This window comes from Chelonia mydas, chromosome 22, assembly GCF_015237465.2.
Source record: "Chelonia mydas isolate rCheMyd1 chromosome 22, rCheMyd1.pri.v2, whole genome shotgun sequence".
NCBI classification, from domain to species: Eukaryota; Metazoa; Chordata; order Testudines; family Cheloniidae; genus Chelonia; species Chelonia mydas.
In genome coordinates this window covers 16,655,224-16,669,698 of record NC_051262.2, presented here as the reverse complement: position 1 = coordinate 16,669,698, position 14,475 = coordinate 16,655,224, and the positions used below count along the sequence as shown (strand labels likewise).

General features: G+C 44.6%; 1 long non-coding RNA gene across 1 annotated transcript; it reads left to right on the top strand.

Annotated features, from left to right (window-relative positions):
• Nucleotides 1-204: 204 nt before the first annotated feature.
• On the top strand, nt 205-7,767 carry LOC119564035. Its single transcript, XR_005222936.2, has 4 exons — nt 205-1,560; nt 1,664-1,773; nt 2,380-2,447; nt 7,066-7,767. It is a non-coding gene; the product is annotated as an uncharacterized LOC119564035 (long non-coding RNA).
• The last annotated feature ends 6,708 nt before the right edge of the window (nt 7,768-14,475 follow it).

Below are 14,475 nucleotides of genomic sequence, written 5' to 3'. Positions count from 1 at the left end.
CCCATGTCAGCTGACTTGGGCTCCCGGGGGCTCAGGCTGTGGGGTTATAAAAATTGCAGTGTAAACGTTCAGGCTCAGGCTGGAGCCTGGACTCTGGGACCCAAGAGGGTATCTTGGGTAATTTGATAGCCCCACAGCTTGAGTCAGCTCCCAGATGTTTTGTTGCAGTGTAGACATACCCTTACAGTATCAGACGGGGAACAAAGCAATAAGCTGCTGATGGCTTGATCAGAGCAGAGTAATTGGCTGCAGAGTATTTGCTGGCAGCATGGTGTTTGTTACGAGTACAGTGAGCAACATCTTAAGGAGACATATTATAATCAGCCAAATGCAGCTGAGCGCCGGGGTTCTTCAGGCCTATAAAGAGGCATCCTGCAGAGAAGCTGTAGCTCTGTTCATTTCACTGGCTCAGACTTAGCTCATTGGCCAGGTGCGGGAAGCGGTTTCTGCTCAGAGGCTGTGTTGCAAATTCCAGCGAACAAGCCCTGGGAGGGCAGTCTCCATGGCGGGAGCAAAACATGGCTGCTTCGAAAGAGCCAGCGCCAGCACTGCTTTCTCTGCCTGCGGCAGGCTTGATGAGGTAAGTGGGGCTTCTGCATTGATTTGAATCTTGTTTACATTGGCTTTCTCTGAGGAGCTATCTGGAGCTCTTTTAACATTGATTAGATGGGCAGCGAAAGAAGCTTAGCAAATATACCTCTTTCAAAAACAAAAATGGGCCAGCGGAGGCAAACTTCATGCAGCCTGAGGCCATTACTTACTTCGCCAGTGGCTTCCCTTTGCACTGTTTGAGATGCAACACAGGGCCAAATCTGACTCCTTGGGTGGATGTTAACGGTTTCCTCCCCACCTCTTCCCGTTTTATTTATTTCAAGGAATTGGCAATTTGTGTTTCAAGATTTTAAACGACTCCTAGCATTAGCTGCAGCCAGATAAACTGCAGGCATGGTCTCACTGCCCAAACTGCTACAAACTCTGCCGATGGCCATCTAAATCCTACCTGCACTGTGGCACCCTCTGCTCGTCCAGTTCTCTGCCTATGCACCTGTACCTTGTCAAGCAGCACCCTCTGTTATTCCACTTCTGGGTTTCCCACACAGCTTTGCTGAAGCAATTCAGCCATGACCGACAGCCACCCCAGCTGCTGAAGTTCTGAGTTTCCATGTACAGCTTTGCCAGTACACTTTTCTCCTGTCTTGTGGCTCACTATGATAACCCAGCACTAAGGGCTCACTCAGCTCTGCCAATGTCCACAAGTACTGGCCCGCTGCCCCCTATGCTCCAGATGTAAGGGACTTGTTGTTGTTATTCCACCTTCTGCTTCAAAGAAGAGATGTCCAGGTATCCGACCAAGTGAGAGCATGGCAGCCAGTAATTCTAAGGGCTTGGCATGGGCACTTCAAATGCCACCTATGCAGAATCTTCAGGCCAGAAAGTAAGGACCACATCCTTCTGTTCGCAGCAGGCTAAAGCTCTTTCATTGCAGCTTGTGTCTTTTCTCAGAACTCTTATGAATGTTCCCATTGACCACACACCCGGAAGAAGAGCAGCATGACTCAGGTATGAACTGGAATTCATTTACGAGATCTCTGACTTTTTAAAAGCTGTGAGTGCCTACTGGGGTAGAGAGAGATTGACCGAGGAACCTATTCTGTATTTCCAGGTGTTCTGTCTCCAACTGGTCTCACCTCACACCCCTCCCCAGCCTTCCAGCCTATGAGGTGACCCCCAGCTTCCAAGCAATAAGGGACAACACAGTCTCTTAAGAAGAAGGTGATAACTTTTCCTGAGACCCTCTTTAGCCTTCTTATTTAAGATCAAAGTAACTCCCACCAGGCCATCCTGGTTCTTGACAACAACATGGAGCATCAAAAGAGACATAAGACTTAATTAGATTGCTGTACAGTGAGCAGATTACAAGCTGCTTGTGCTTTTAATGTGGTCAGGGCACTTAAGGCCTCGGATGGGCTGTTAAACAAAAAACCAAAGAATTAAACAAACAAGTCCTACTGATATAAGAGCTTGCCAGACTCCATGGGTATGCCTACACTTCAATACAAAACATGCAGTTCTGAGTCGCAGAGCCCGGGTCAGCTGACTTGGGCTTGCGGGGCTTGGACTGCAGGGCTATAAAATTGCAGTGTAGATGTTCGGGCTCGGGCTGGAGCCCAAGCTCTGGGACTTGCCTTGTGGGGTTTCAGAGCCTGTGTTGATGAAGCCTCTCAGTCTAAATAGACAAAGAACAGAGACAAATATGTCTTGGGAGGCCTCATGGTATAAACCATTAGCCAGCTATGGAGATAGAGTCCTAGAATGGTGCTAATTTAAGGCATTATTTTGACTTTAGTTATTTTTATTTTTATTTTATTTTGTTAACAGAGCAGTGGTGGCCGCATTTTTCCAGCCTGGGTTAGGATTGGCAGGGCGCAGAAGGAGAGAGGACACTGGTAAGTGAACAGAGATCTAACTACATAAACCTTTATCCTACCTAGCCCTTCATTTCAAGGGAGGCTCACAGAGGAATGATAAAATTACGAAAGAATCACATTATTATCTTGACAGCATCCTCACTCTGATAGTTACTTCCAGGGAGAGAGTTGCCTACAGAAGGACTAAGTCAGGACTTCACAGCTGGGTACATCTACAAGTTGGTGTGATTTTTACCTTTTAGAAGGAAAGATGCCACTTCACTGTGCAATTTTATTACAATTTTGTTAGAAGGTAGGTGGCCATATAAAAACAGTTGGAGGGCATCAGATGCTAAAGTAGTAAGCTTGGTATGGATGGATGGTTAGATAAATAGAGAGATACTTATGGGAATGAACAGATAGATAGATAGAGCTATTTAAATGATGACCTCTGACCCCACCCTCCAATCCAGGTAGTATATCTTAACTGGATGTATTGCAGACTAGTGGGCAAATAGGATCCATCCCCCTGCATGATAGCATGTTAGATCTCATTGGGAGAGAGCATGCGCAAGTCATTATGTCCCCTTTGCTTCCATTCAAAGGTGAGCCGCTCTGTGGTTCTGCACGTGTATGTTTCATTTTGGAACTGTAATTTGGCTGGAACACACTCCGGGACAGCAACAGCTGCAGGAGCAAATCCAAATAATGCTCAGCACTATAATTGAATATGTAAAAAAATATACAAGTGGTCCCCTTTTCTCCACTGGGTGTTACGGGTGTAGCTGTCATCTTATTTCCTCTGCTGAGTGGCTGGAGGTGCACAGTACTGATACTATAATTTTCTCCACTGGGTGTTGTAGGGAGATTTGTAATATAATCTCTGATGCTGGCTGAGCCACGAGGATATCCAGTAGAACCACACAGTTAACAGTGTTTTGCTGTTTGCTTAGGGCCTGACCCAAAGCCCATTGCTGTCTATGGGAGACTTTCCACTGACTTCAGTGAGCTTTGGATCCGATTCTTGGGTAGTGACACATGCCAAGCTCTCTCCAATCCCCCACCCTGTGGGGAGCAGAATGATGGATATGTGCATAGCTCCATCTTCATGTTCCTATGCTCACTACTTACCATTTGCTCTCCCGCCCCACCCCATAAATAAGTTACACCGTCTCCATGGACTCAGTTATAAAGATTAAATTGCACATGAATAAACAATATTCACTTTACTTTGAAATCTTACATTAAATCCCTTGAGGTCCTCCACAGGAGAAATACAATATTGTTTTTCTGTGTCATATATTAGATGGTGTACTTGATATAAATATTCATTATGTGAAAGAGACACCATCAAGGAAGACAAAAATCTTAGATTTGACACAATTCCTTAGCGGCGTGATGCCTTACTTAGATCATGCAAATTGAAATCATTTCACAAATCTAATTGGCTTTTCACTGTTTATGTTGTTAGTTTGCTTTTTGCATTTTACTCCTAGTGGGAGAATGAAACTTAATGGGACTGTTGCTCTCTCTGTATAGAGTCAGCTTTTAGGTTCTCATGCGTTGGCACAGTGTGTGTGCTAGGAGGTGCAGTCTCTCCGTAAAACAGATGTCCCCTCGCTGTTTGCTGTCATGAAAGATCCCATGACATTTTCGCAAAGGATGAGTCAGCAGCACCAGAGTATTAACCCAAGTGAGAAATCCAATTCTGCCTCCCTAAATTGTCGCTGCCTTTTCAATTAGCTATGGAATTCACTTCCTGTCCTGAACTTCTGTGCAGAGATTAAACAGCTGCTGCAAAGGGTCTACATTGCAGAGGTGGATCGATTGCAGTGGCCGGCAGAGTGATCTCTACAGATCTCCTTCTCTATCTCACAAGGGTGTGATGAGGCTCAGTTAACTCATGTTTGTGAGGTACTTTGAAAACCTCTAAAGAACGTAGTGCTATAGAGACGTGCGGAGTGTCATTACTGTGCCCAGAATTTTTCCCCTAAATCTGCTAAATAGATAATCCATGACCACAACAGCACTTTGTCATTCTACAATGTTCCAGCTTTTGATTTCTTTGAGTAGTAAATGTTTTCTATTTGTAACAAGCTGTGAATCTGATGAAAATATAGAAAACACACAGACAAGCAGTTGAAGTAAAATATATATAGCACAGTACATTGTTCCTATAGGGTATCTTCAAGTTTGCATCATAATGACCCAGCAGCTGCAAATCTATACAAACTAGCAATGTTCCAACAGACTGTAATTATTAATCTGCTAACGCAGACACAATACACTCAGTCTTCTTCTCAGCCCCTCCTAGGAATCGAAAATAATGCTGTAGTGGCAATTACCCTAATGCAATTATCCCAAATGTGAAATTTCATAATACAGAGCCCAGCTTCTCTACTTGGAGACAGGCAAAAAAGGAGGGATCTTCTCCTAGATGTATCCCACCCCTTTGCTCATCCAATGACATGTCTTCTCCAACATTAAAAAGAGCTACAAAGATGACTGGCTGGTAACAAAAGGCTGGCACAGTTCAGTTACTGGCATTCATGTCTTCCCTCCCGCTGTTTATAAATAGCCTCCTCGGTCTGGCAGGAGGCTATTGCTGTGCATTGGTAACAAAGTATCCTTATGCAATTTGCATTGATTGTGCTGAGATTCTCCATACTATAGAGATACATAGCTTTTCCCAAAGTGTTTGCACAGTAAGGATAACCAGGCAGCAGGCTGCACAGTGTCCTCAAAGCCATTTTGCAGTGTTATAAACTCAAAGGAGTCTTTTGCACTTCTTTCCTAGGTAGCTCTTGTCCTCTCTTGAACTGTTTTTATTAAAGAGTCTTGAAGCACCTCTGAACTCCCCATGTACAGCAGAGAGGCCAGAAGTGGTCCCTTGTGCTATCCAGTATGACATTCCCAGATGGCGAGACTCAAACTCAGACCATCACACCAGTGCATCTTCTGCCAGTGGCCTCTCTCCTGCTTTCTTCAGCAGCAATTTACTATGCCACCAGTTCTGATGGAACTCGAGCACAGCTCTCTTTGACTTCAAGGGAAGTTGGAGATTTTTAGGATAGGGTTAAATTTTGCCCTCAGAGCCTAAATCACACCAGAGGGAAGCACAATCAACTCATTACATTGCCCAGTGGGCAACCTTACTGAGACGCACAAAGACTGGGTTCCCTGGAAGCCAGCAAAGCTGGCACAGCAGGTCACACAAGAGAGGACTTAAGTTCAATTTATAGTATTTGACCCATTTTGCGATGCCTTGGTCAATTCCTTGCATTTCCACATTTACCATTGCACATTTCTGGATCACAATGGCTATCAATGTGGGTCACTCCTAGTGAAAAATCGCAATCTATTTTGTCTAACAACTGATGGTCAGACATCTGTGTGGGTTTGACCAGCTCAGAGTAACCCATATGCTGGGGGATGTCATAAACATTAACATAGTTGAGGCTTTCACCAGAAACCTTGAAGTCCAAAGGCAGCACATCGGTCAAGTGAGTCATCCCTCCACATAGGCAAAAACCCCTGAATTGATCAGAAGGAGCTTTGATGAGTTTGTCTTGGTTAGACACAGTTCTTTGCAGCCCTTACCAAGGAGGAAGAAAACACTTGGCACAATCTCTGAGGTAATGGTAGGCATTGTTGAAGGGATTCCTTTAGCCTGCATCTACCCTGACAAGCAATCACGCTGGGCACTGGAATGAGAAAGTAAGGAAAAGGGGGACCTGGAATTAGTGGCTGTAAGGGAAAGTCCCATGCAACAAGTTGTCCCTCTCTCTTTCTCTCTCTTTTCCCCAGATCAGGTGAGAGGATACTCTGCAAGGTTCACAAGCCATTGCTGCGAACACCAGAATCCCCACGTCTGGGAAAGGCAGGGAAACGCTAAAGCAATTGCAAGAGGCATTAAAAAGAGAGAGAGAGAGAGATTTTAACTAGCCTGAAACATTACATGGGTTTTAATTCCTCAACTCTGATAAATATTTAATTATCTAAAGTAACGTGGGGAATTTGTTTGATTGTTTGTTTATGTTTTTGGTTTTTGGAATGTGAATCAAAGCAAGGACAATGTCTCTCTATATACTATTTTATTGCTGCTTTTCCACTGTGACTGACGTTCTTGTGTGGCATCTTCTAACTGACATCCCTTGTAATTAGAAGGAATTGTCTTTTCATACCGCCAATCTGAACTGGCTAATTACTCAATGAATATTTAGCTCCTTGCATAGGCAAACATTAAGCAGAGATGCAGACTCCCCTGCATGCCTAATTCAATGCTGTACAGCTCCATGTAAGCCAGTAGGAGGAGTGGGGGAGACATTCTTCTTCCTTCCAGGGACTTGGTTTTGCAACGTGCTGAGTGCGCTGACCCTGATCCTTCAAAGCACAGGCTTAATGTCAAGCATGTGCTTCATCCCGCTAAAACCAGGGCAACTACTCATACCTAAAGCTAAGCCCATGCTGGATCAGGGCCAGCATGCTCAACACCTCACAGGTTTGAGCCCCACAATTCTGACACTGGCACCATCAGACACTACTCTAGATGGTCCAGCTCAGGTAGCATAAAGCTCAGATTTTATACACGGGAGCTATGCCTGTGCTTTGCAGCGTAAGTCTTTCCCCCTTGAGCTCTGTGTCTCTGATTTCCTAGGTGGCCTGTCCAGATTTCACACATTTGAGATGGAGCCTGTCTGAGCATCTCCCATTCTTCTCACAACAGCACCAGCCCCCTCCTGGCTCAAACCCAGGATTCAAACTGAACAACAAAGGAGGTGAGGAAGGGTCAGTGAGCTTTAGTTTCATTGCTGTCTCTGCCTATCCTGGTTTCAGCTGAGGCTGGAAGTAAACAGGGCCACAGCAGTAATAACCCTTTGCTCCCTTAGTGCACCTTCCATGTGCTAAGCTCATTATGGGGCTCCAAACGCCCGGCCAAGCGCTGCACAACATCATCAGCTGACAACATCATCAGCTTGCTGTGGTGGACAGAATGGGAGAAAACCTCTGCCATGACCAGGGACGCCTACGTCATCATCCGGCCAGAATGGCTGCCTGGCTTTGGGCTCCCAAGCCACCTCTGGAGCCAGCTCAACAAGTTCAGGTTCCCTGTGCCAAAATCAACCACACCTGGGGCATCCATGATCACCCCCTGCGCCTCCGTGGTGCTGTGGGGGATGCTGCACACATGCTGGATGGTTGCTCTTTTCATGCCGGGCTCCCTGGAGGTTTTCTCAAGCTAAACAATGGTGACTGAGGGGCGCTTTTCATTGATTGGCTCAAGGCCATTTAGCTGTATTTTTTTTTAACCTTGCCTTCCTGACATGCAATCACTCTGTGTGTGTGTGTGTGTGGAGAGAGAGAGTGTGAGCTGATTAAGTATTAACAGCCTTATTTTACAGTAGGGGAAACTGAGGCACAGTGGTTTGAAAGTCCCACAGTGAATCATTGACTGAGCGCTGGTTAGTCCTCAGGAACCCTGGCTCCGAGTCTCCTACTTTAATCTCTAGACTATGAACCTTCTGGGAGTCTGTCCTTCGTTTATTTTCAAGTCAGACACAATGAGGAAGTGCTAAAATAAAATCACGAGAGCCAGCATGCAGGGGTGGCAGCAGGTGCCAGCTCCCACCGAGGTGACCAGGCACCAGCTGAACATTGGCAGATACACACTGGAGTCAGTCTGGCTCGCCTGTGCATTAGCGTTGTTAAAATCGGGATTAGAATTATAAGGATGTGTCTAGTGGTTAGAATTTATGGAACACTTGTCGTGTAAGCTGCTGCAGGCATGAATCTCTCTTACCACATTTGTATCCCATATTATAAGGTAATAGTGGAGTATTTGCTGTGTACGCCTCTGTAACTTTGTAAATCACCAGCCAGGAGAGAGACATTAACTGGTGTGAAATGCTGGTCTCCAGCAGAAGGTGTTACATCTTGTCCAGTGAGGAAGGCCCATTGACACCAGACGGACTAGTATGGAACATTAAAGACAATAAAAAACGTTGTTATTTACTCTGTCTCCCCGCCCAATCCACCGTGAAGATGAGGCAAGCAAGTGAATTCCTCCCATCAGATGAGTTTGTAGCTCAGAGCACTCGAGGGGAAGGCAATAAAAACCCCTAATGAGGAGGAATTGTTTCTTTATTTCTGGTTGGTGTTTGGGGGCAAGGATTATTAGGCATAAGCAAAGGATCTCCAGTGCTTAGCCTGAGTTAGCCCTAAAGGACATATAAAGCTTGCTTATTATAGAAATTTCTATTACTGTTTGAAACTTAAGATTGGAACTCATTTGGGTGTATCTGTTTCCCTGCTTTTACTTTGTAAATAACTCTTGTATTTTCTTTTCCTATTAATAAATCTGCCTATAGTTTATTATAGGCTTGGCTACAAGTGTTGCCTTTGCTACTTTGCTATGAGATCTACAGTGCAATTTACCTGGGGTAAGTGACTGGTCCTTTGGGATTGGGAGTAACCTGAATATTGCTGTAATACTTGGTGTAAGGGACCATCTATCACAAAGGTAGGCTCACCTGGGTGGCAAGACAGATCGGAGTACCCAAGGGGACTGTCTGTGACTCCATGTTAAGGCTGTTACAATGCCTGAGAAATTTACACTTGATAACTGGTTGTTGAAATCTAAGTTTCAATCTCCCACCCAGGGGGTTTGTGCCCTGATTCTTAATAGTATGCACTATAGTTGGTACTCATGTTCTTGAGCCAGTGCCTGACAGCTTGACAGCAGGAATTACCTCTCAGTTTTTGAAACTGAGCAAAGCAATTCTGCGAAGCCTGAACTGAACCTTTGGAGAACAGTTATAGTAACATAATTCCTGTCTCTTGTGTCATCCACACTAAAATAAATTCCTTTGTTACTTAATCCTGTGTCTATATCTGTTTTCATGTTTGGTAGGCCTTCCTTTTCCTGATTTTTCTCTTGCATTGTGTTTTATTCTGAACAAATATGGACGTTTGTTTTTTAAACTTTAAACCCAGCGACAAAATTGCTTTCCAGCATTTATTTACTTAAGTGATTCTTTATTGAACATCTTCAGGCTTTCATTTACTAATATCACACATTTACGTAATTGTGTAATTAGAAACAAAATGACAAATGTTTACTCAGACCAAGTGAAAAATGGATCCTTTCATTCCTCTAAATTCTAAATGCAATACTTGGCTTCAGGCTCACTTCTGACATCCTTTCTCCTTGAGTATGTGTACCTGTGTAATATTAGTATCTCCCTTTCTCCACTGTCACAGTCACGTACGTGTCCACACTTAATTCTTCCCTGGCCCATACTCAATGCTGACGAATCTTTACTTAGGCAAAAACTCATTAAAAACACTGGGAGTTTGTGTGAGTTAAGAACCCCAGGATGTGGTAGCCTGATTCTGGTTTGTAGTACGAGAGGTATCGTATAGTCAGGGTTAGGGCCACGTGTCTAGGTCCTCAGCTGTTGTCAAAGCTCCGTTGACATCTTTGGAACTCTGACAATTTGCACCAGCCGACGATGCGGCCCTCAGAGTCCAGCATTCTCTTTTCTCCAGTCCCCCAACCTGCTGTACTCCCCCACCCCAAATAAACTGCAGAGTCCCCTTCTCTCTTATTTTGTTAAATAATATTATTCCCAGCAGGTTTACTAATGATGTAGCCACATAAATAATATTCCCCATCAAGATGCTGTGCTGATATCTGGCCATTCATAGTACTGGATGTATTCCTTTATAATATTCAAATGTCCTGTTCCTTATTAGAGGGAGGTATCGTCTTTTTGAAGAGCAGAAAAATTCATACCATTATCTGATCTGTTTTTTGTTTTGTTTGTATTTTAATCATTATTTTTCATGTCCTTTAATGAACCGGAAATGTCTGCTTTTCATTCATTATGCATAATGGGTATGGTTGAAACTTCACACTTCTCCCTTGTCCTGGCATAAACCAACCCACACATTGGCCATACCCTGCTATGGCTCCTTTTTTCAAACCAGCAAGTTATTCTCCAACATCATCAACTTTGGAAGAGCCAAGGATTCATAAGTTTCAGCTTTGAGTTTCATCAACTTTGCCTCTTGTTGCAAAAAGGTCCCTGCATCTGGCATTTGATGGCCTCAGTCTTATAAGTAGCCTAACAATTTAAGGGCAACTATGCTGTAATATATTGCTTTTGCATGCTCTCTCAGATTCATTCTGCACCATACAAGCAGGACCTCCCCAGTGAGGAAACTCATGATAAATGGTCAGAATTGAAGTTACAATAAGAACAATCAAAGGAAGATTTAAAGGCCTCCTTATCGTTTTATTAGAAGCCACTTTTGTAAGTATTCGCCATTACGTCATCCTGCTGTCTGAACTGATGGTTCAGTAATCACAAAGTCTTAGGAGGTGGGTAGGCAGAGATGTATTTGCTTTGAAACTGCCTGGACACCCTTCCAGTATGGGAGAAGGGGAAGGGGCAAAGGGGGAAGGCCACTGGGTATTTTTAAAACCCATCTGATCCTCAAGGAGCAACAGGGAGAATGTTGAAGCTGGTAGGTATGTTCTGGTGACAGCTCTCATCATTTCATGAATCCTGCTGGACTTTCATCCATCAGTCAGAGATGTTAAGGGTGTAGGGGAATGAAACTTCTCATTTATAATGCTCCCTCCCACAAAAAAGTCTTTTAGCAGCTTTATTTTCAGTGCACAGAATAAGGAGTAGGTCCAGTTTTTAAGTTTCTGCTGTGCACAGTAGCCACTGAGGTAATAGCAATAATAATAAAAGGAGAGGGTGATGGGAGAATCTAGACACAAAAATTGTACTGCTTTAACTAGGCTAGTATAGTTAAAGTGGTACGACTCCCCACCCTCTAGTATGGACTCAATGAGACCACAGCTAGAAAGATATACTTAATTCTATCTTAGGGAGGGGAAATGAACTAGACCACCTCTTGAGGTCCCTTCCAGCCCTGCATTTCTATGATTATGTCTACATTATAGAGACTGAACTGGCATACCTATGTTGGCATAGCCCTCTGGTGTAGATGCAGCCTACGCTGACAAAAGGAGTATTTCTGTTGATTCAGGAATACTACCTTCCCAAATGACCTTAACAACATCCATTGATCAGAGGGGTCGCTGTGTTAGTCTGGATCTGTAAAAGCAGCAAAGAGTCCTGTGGCACCTTATAGACTAACATACGTATTGGAGCGTAAGCTTTCGTGGGTGAATACCCACTTCATCGGATGCATTGATACATCCATTGAAGCACTCTTCCATCAGCATAGCTGCATCTACTCTGGGGGTTTTGTTGGTGTAACTATGTCAGTTAGAGATGTGGGGTTTTTTCACCTCCTTTGGAGGATTGGCTATTTAGCATCTCTTGAATGTTGCTAACCCCAATGTTTAATGGCATGTGATTGGGTCACCTGCACGCCTGGAGAAAAGCTGTAACAGTCATCCCGTATCATGCTCAGCTCCTTTGAATCTCACACTCAATAAGTCCTCTGCTCCATAACCCGCAGCATCGCTGCCAGGAGCTTGTCATAAAAATGATAAGTCTGTAATTAAGCACATCTTCCTTCCCTGTAATCCTAATACAAATGGGGAGGGCATGAGCGCAAACAGCAGCTTCCTTCTCCACTTCCTTTTTCACTTTGTTTGTTCATGTTTTTAAGTGGTTGCTATTATATGAAGGACAGTAATAGCCTCCTAAAGGTGCCACATTAGTTCTTCTTGTTCCCTATTTATTTTCTGTCTTCAGAAGACAACTGGTACTCCAAGGGGTTTAATCTGCCTGCGTAATACTCCTGGAGTAAGCACACACATGGCCACGGAGGCATGTGGCCATGTGTTCTCAGAAAGGCCGGTGCTAGGCCCACTCCTGCACTCTCAGGAAAAAAAACTACACACAGAACACCACTGTCATCAATGAAGTGATGCCGATTCACTGGATCTGGGGCAGTGACTCCAATGGGGCTATGGCCAATTTACACCAGTGTGACTCTGCAGAGTATGGCGGTATTAGTTCTGGGCTGGGAGGTTTAGGGGTTGGGTGTGCAATTATAAACACATTTGCAAAATTTGGGTCCTGCTGTAGACCAGGATTTCAAGTACCACCATGGGTTTGGGGGAATTGTGCTGGGGCGTTGGTTCAGGCCCATATCTGCTTAATATCAGTTTGGGAGATAAAATGAATGTCCATACAGTGCAGATTTCCATACAGCTGATTTGCCAGGCTGGATGCAGACCATTGCTTCACCTAGCCCAGTGGTTCATCCAGTCTAGTGTCCTGCCTGCAGAAACAGTAATCGGAACTGATTCTTTAGGGGAGAGTGACGCCCCCATAATCCCCTTGGCTAATGGTTCGAGACTGACTGCAGTGCAGCTATTGAAGTTGTAATGCAGTTTGTTATTTACTTACTGCAATTGATAACATAGAGAACTGCACCATCTGCACCTCCGACATTGCTTCAGCGAACGTAACCCGAGCAAAACCAGCAGCTCAAGTCTACATCCAACACAACCCGGCAATCTCCTCCCATCAGATTTCAGAGATGTGTAAAGGGAGAGAGAGGACTGCATTGAAACAAGTGGCTCCAGGCCCCAGCTAAGATACAGGGTATAAATCTGATGTGCCACACATAGTCTGTGGTGTATCTCCTCGCACCATGATGGGAACTGCACATTAAATCCAACTTTGGCTAGCCAAACCTGCAGCACTCAATGAAACCTAGGAGCACTGTCTTATCCCACTGGCTTTGTGGGTTCATTGTAGGGAAATGGGCTAGATGGTTCCTCTCCCATAGCCTTAGTGATGACTATAAAGTCCCTCTATGCTGATGGCACTGTATGTTTCATCTTAGTCATGTCCTAAGGACCCACGGTACCGTCCTCTGAAAGGGGGAAGGCAGCACAGGCTTAGAACTGGGGCTTGGTGTTGAGAAGTGCAGCTGGGTCAAGCTATCAGCTGCATGCCTATGGAAGGGAAAAGCAGGAAGGCAGCATACCTCAGACCATCCCTGGCAGGCTTCTCTATGCTAAGTGTTTGTTGTTTCTCTAGCAACCACATCCCCGTCCTCCACCACCGCCACCCCCTCCCACGCAGGAATACTTTGGCAGACGGGTTCCTGCTGTCCAGATGTTGTTGCCGGGAAGTCCTGTCAGGGGTTGATGGCCGGGGTCTCATTCTCGCCTGTCAGACTTGACATCTTCAGTGGATAATGGAATGCCGGGATGTGAGCAGCAGAGCAGGTGCATGCTAATGAGGAGATCAGTTTTAATTATGATTTTAATTAAACACCCAATCCAGTAGGAAATATGACAAGCAGGCTGAAAATGCAAAATTTATAAGGCAAAAAATTGCTAGCGAAAAGAAAAAGGGAAACCAGGATTGTGCAATAACATAAGTGAGGAAGGAGTGATTCCTTAAGCCTCCGAAGAGTTAAAGGGCCAGGGAGGGAAAGGCACTGCTGTCATGGGGCTTTAGCGGTGGGACAAGGACTCATAGGCAGAAGGAAGGGAGTTTGGTCTAATGGGTCAATAATTCTTGCTGGGAATCGGGAGATCAGATTTCTGTTGCTGGCTCATTGTTTGGCTTCAGGCAAATCATTTCCCTCTGCTGTGCCTTGGTCTCCCTTCTATAAAATGGGTAGAATAAAACTCACCTGCTTCACACAGGCCATGCACACAGCCTGGGTTGTTATTGTAGGGTTGCTAAGTCTAATATTTTTGTTAGAACGAGATGGTTTCGTAGTTAAGGGACTGGATTGGGACTTGGGAGATCTCGATTCAGTTCCCTGCGCTGGTATGGACTCCTTGTGTGACCTCAGCTGCGTGTCTCTGGGTGCCACATCCCCATCTGTAGAACAGGGATACCAATACATCTTTACTCTCACCTTTGGTTTGTCTTGCTGTTTAGATTGTGAGCTCTTTGGGGCAGATTGTGTCTGTGCAGTGATCTTAGCGGGAGGCTCTTGGCACTGCCATAACAGATAAAATAGAATTTCTTATAGTTGCAATAATCTGATCGAAAAAGTCTGCCAGATTTGAAATATGTTTTAAAATCTGCCACTGCTTTTTCCATTTCCC